Source organism: Schistocerca americana, unplaced genomic scaffold (genome assembly GCF_021461395.2).
Source record: "Schistocerca americana isolate TAMUIC-IGC-003095 unplaced genomic scaffold, iqSchAmer2.1 HiC_scaffold_47, whole genome shotgun sequence".
Lineage (NCBI taxonomy): Eukaryota > Metazoa > Arthropoda > Insecta > Orthoptera > Acrididae > Schistocerca > Schistocerca americana.
Genome location: NW_025726203.1, coordinates 1,452,501 through 1,457,500, shown reverse-complemented (window position 1 = coordinate 1,457,500; position 5,000 = coordinate 1,452,501). Strand labels below are relative to the sequence as shown.

The window sequence follows — 5,000 nt, the reverse complement described above, 5'->3', positions numbered from 1 at the left end:
CAGCCAAGCCACCAACACCCACACATGTCCTACACAGGGGTGCACCCAACATCACAATACTGCCTCCTCTCACAGCACACAAACAATGGCAGGAATGAAAGACACACGTCTGCCACAAGCATGGAATGAGAGCGCCGCCTGTCATGAGCCAAAGGTGCACCCTGACGTGGCAAATCAGATGATGCCGCAGGCATCCACTTACTATAATCACAATCAACAAACCGGCCGCCCCCCCCCCCCATTAAACCTTTCCTTACAACAATGTGTACCGTAACCTAACCTATATCGTACCGTAACCTAACCTATATCGTACCTTAACCTAACCTATGTCGTACCGTAACCTAACCTATGTCGTACCGTAACCTAACCTATGTCGTACCGTAACCTAACCTATGTCGTACCGTAACCTAACCTATGTCGTACCGTAACCTAACCTATGTCGTACCGTAACCTAACCTATGTCGTACCGTAACCTAACCTATGTCGTACCGTAACCTAACCTATGTCGTACCGTAACCTAACCTATGTCGTACCGTAACCTAACCTATGTCGTACCGTAACCTAACCTATGTCGTACCGTAACCTAACCTATGTCGTACCGTAACCTAACCTATGTCGTACCGTAACCTAACCTATGTCGTACCGTAACCTAACCTATGTCGTACCGTAACCTAACCTATGTCGTACCGTAACCTAACCTATGTCGTACCGTAACCTAACCTATGTCGTACCGTAACCTAACCTATGTCGTACCGTAACCTAACCTATGTCGTACCTTAACCTAACCTATGTCGTACCTTAACCTAACCTATGTCGTACCTTAACCTAACCTATGTCGTACCTTAACCTAACCTATGTCGTACCTTAACCTAACCTATATTGCGCCTTAACCTAACCTATATTGCGCCTTAACCTAACCTATATTGCGCCTCAATGTAACCTATATTGCGCCTCAATGTAACCTATATTGCGCCTCAATGTAACCTATATTGCGCCTCAATGTAACCTATATTGCGCCTCAATGTAACCTATATTGCGCCTCAATGTAACCTATATTGCGCCTCAATGTAACCTATATTGCGCCTCAATGTAACCTATATTGCGCCGCAATGTAACCTATATTGCGCCGCAATGTAACCTATATTGCGCCGCAATGTAACCTATATTGCGCCGCAATGTAACCTATATTGCGCCGCAATGTAACCTATATTGCGCCGTAACCCAACACACGTTGGGCCTTAACCCAACACACGTTGGGCCTTAACCCAACACACGTTGGGCCTTAACCCAACACACGTTGGGCCTTAACCCAACACACGTTGGGCCTTAACCCAACACACGTTGGGCCTTAACCCAACACACGTTGGGCCTTAACCCAACACACGTTGGGCCTTAACCCAACACACGTTGGGCCTTAACCCAACACACGTTGGGCCTTAACCCAACACACGTTGGGCCTTAACCCAACACACGTTGGGCCTTAACCCAACACACGTTGGGCCTTAACCCAACACACGTTGGGCCTTAACCCAACACATGTTGGGCCTTAACCTGCTCTGTAATTGTCATACGACGCGTTAAATTAGTGTAGTGTTGCCTAACTGCAACCCCCGCAACATAGTTTGCTACTCGCACTGCCCGGTCCGCAGTGTATCGCTTCATGTTAAACACCTTGCAGCTATACACTGTAATGTGGATGGCAGCAGGACGTACATGCTCAATGCCCTTTGCAGTTGTTCATTGGCATTTGCAGTTGTTCATTGGCATTTGCAGTTGTTCATTGGCATTCGCATGGCGAAGCACTTAGCCTACGCTGTGGTACGGCCTGTGTCAACTGTCCGCTGATGTTGTACGTCCAAATCACACACTGTACTGCACATTGGTCCTCATGTACTGAATGATACATCGTGGTACATGTGACCGTACAACGACTGCGCCAACAACGGCGAACCATGCGGTCCAAATGTTGTGCACTCAGCTACGTGTCGTCTCCCTATAAGAGCTGGATTGCAGTGTGGTATGCCCTGGATGGCGATCAGCATGAGCCGTCTGTTGATGTAGTGGCGCGTGTTGTCAGACGTAGTCGTCTCTTCTCACACACCGTGATAGCATGGTGCACTGCGTTCCACATCTGCGACATGCGACAGAGGCCGGTTGACAGTCGTTCGCGCAATGGACATCGCATACGTACGGGGGCCACCTTCCACGTGTTCGCGAAGCGTGCACATGTTGTTGCGTGTATGTGGGCAGACATAGTGTGTCGTGACACCTGACACAGGCATGCAACAATCGTTGAATTTGCAAATGGCGATGGACGCCTACGTTTGCTGGTGACGTTACGCAAATGAACAACTGGTAAACCGTTGTGGTGCGGTTGTTCTCGCTAGAGGTGAATCAGTGATGGCGACGATCGGTTGAGCTACCAACCGGTTGTTCCAGCGATACCCACCATGCCCACGAACGTGAATGGCATCTGGGTGTGAAGCGATACGCGGCGGTGGCTGGGTGGGACCGTCCCCGGCCGGTGAGGGGGGGCCTCCCGGCGTGCTGGCCGCGCGGTGCGTGGGCGCACGCGCTACAGCCGGCTGGTGGGGGCGGCCAGTGGCAGGCGCGCCGGCCGACGGAGGCGGCAGGCGGCGCAGCTGCGCGCCGGCGCACCCTGCACGCGGCGCCGTGCGGCCAAAGTAGGTCCTCGCGGGCCCGGTGCGAAGCGCGGTGGACATCTGCAGTGTGCTGGTCCGATTGAGGACTGTGTGCGCTGAGGATGCGCCGCCGCCCGGCGCTCGGCGCCGCGACGCCGTCTGCTGCTCGGTCGCCTCTGCGGTTCTCGCAGGTGGTTTGTATCGCAGCTGTGCGGACGTGTTGGCGCGTGCGCTGTGCTGGGAGAGTTCGCTTCGGCACCCAAGTGGGGCTTTTGTCCTTCTGTGGCGCTGGCGTTGGAGCTGCCGGTCACCGTAGGTGGCGCGTGTTGTCTCCCGCCGGCAATGCCACGACAGCACGCTCCCGGGCCTCTGTCGGCAGCGGCAAGCTCAGTTGGGAGCACGGGTGGTCGCACCTAAAGCGTCTACTCGCCAAACTCCGGGCGATTGCGCCTCTCTCGAACCCGACCAAGTACTTAGGACGGCGCTGCGCGCCGCCGGGACCTGAGAGGGTTTCGAGGTGTATGGTGCAGGGGAGCTCAGCCTCCTCCTGTTTGCAGAATAATTGAGCGGACGCTTGCGTGTTCGCGTGGGCCCCCGGGACACACTCCCGGGCGGCCGGCTGCTCAGCTCTAGTTGACGCAGCTCCCTGGTTGATCCTGCCAGTAGTCATATGCTTGTCTCAAAGATTAAGCCATGCATGTCTCAGTACAAGCCGCATTAAGGTGAAACCGCGAATGGCTCATTAAATCAGTTATGGTTCCTTAGATCGTACCCACGTTACTTGGATAACTGTGGTAATTCTAGAGCTAATACATGCAAACAGAGTCCCGACCAGAGATGGAAGGGACGCTTTTATTAGATCAAAACCAATCGGTCGGCTCGTCCGGTCCGTTTGCCTTGGTGACTCTGAATAACTTTGGGCTGATCGCACGGTCCTCGTACCGGCGACGCATCTTTCAAATGTCTGCCTTATCAACTGTCGATGGTAGGTTCTGCGCCTACCATGGTTGTAACGGGTAACGGGGAATCAGGGTTCGATTCCGGAGAGGGAGCCTGAGAAACGGCTACCACATCCAAGGAAGGCAGCAGGCGCGCAAATTACCCACTCCCGGCACGGGGAGGTAGTGACGAAAAATAACGATACGGGACTCATCCGAGGCCCCGTAATCGGAATGAGTACACTTTAAATCCTTTAACGAGTATCTATTGGAGGGCAAGTCTGGTGCCAGCAGCCGCGGTAATTCCAGCTCCAATAGCGTATATTAAAGTTGTTGCGGTTAAAAAGCTCGTAGTTGGATTTGTGTCCCACGCTGTTGGTTCACCGCCCGTCGGTGTTTAACTGGCATGTATCGTGGGACGTCCTGCCGGTGGGGCGAGCTGAAGGCGTGCGACGCGCCTCGTGCGTGCTCGTGCGTCCCGAGGCGGACCCCGTTGCAATCCTACCAGGGTGCTCTTGAGTGAGTGTCTCGGTGGGCCGGCACGTTTACTTTGAACAAATTAGAGTGCTTAAAGCAGGCAAGCCCGCCTGAATACTGTGTGCATGGAATAATGGAATAGGACCTCGGTTCTATTTTGTTGGTTTTCGGAACCCGAGGTAATGATTAATAGGGACAGGCGGGGGCATTCGTATTGCGACGTTAGAGGTGAAATTCTTGGATCGTCGCAAGACGAACAGAAGCGAAAGCATTTGCCAAGTATGTTTTCATTAATCAAGAACGAAAGTTAGAGGTTCGAAGGCGATCAGATACCGCCCTAGTTCTAACCATAAACGATGCCAGCCAGCGATCCGCCGCAGTTCCTCCGATGACTCGGCGGGCAGCCTCCGGGAAACCAAAGCTTTTGGGTTCCGGGGGAAGTATGGTTGCAAAGCTGAAACTTAAAGGAATTGACGGAAGGGCACCACCAGGAGTGGAGCCTGCGGCTTAATTTGACTCAACACGGGAAACCTCACCAGGCCCGGACACCGGAAGGATTGACAGATTGATAGCTCTTTCTTGATTCGGTGGGTGGTGGTGCATGGCCGTTCTTAGTTGGTGGAGCGATTTGTCTGGTTAATTCCGATAACGAACGAGACTCTAGCCTGCTAACTAGTCGCGTGACATCCTTCGTGCTGTCAGCGATTACTTTTCTTCTTAGAGGGACAGGCGGCTTCTAGCCGCACGAGATTGAGCAATAACAGGTCTGTGATGCCCTTAGATGTTCTGGGCCGCACGCGCGCTACACTGAAGGAATCAGCGTGTCTTCCTAGGCCGAAAGGTCGGGGTAACCCGCTGAACCTCCTTCGTGCTAGGGATTGGGGCTTGCAATTGTTCCCCATGAACGAGGAATTCCCAGTAAGCGCGAGTCATAAGCTCGCGT

General features: G+C 53.4%; 1 non-coding gene across 1 annotated transcript in view; it reads left to right on the top strand.

Annotated features, from left to right (window-relative positions):
• The first annotated feature begins 3,285 nt into the window (after positions 1-3,285).
• LOC124584076 overlaps positions 3,286-5,000 on the top strand; it is a 1,910-nt gene continuing 195 nt past the window's right edge. Inside the window, exon 1 of the ribosomal RNA XR_006974490.1 lies at positions 3,286-5,000. This exon is cut by the window's right edge and continues 195 nt beyond it. This is a non-coding gene — a ribosomal RNA (small subunit ribosomal RNA).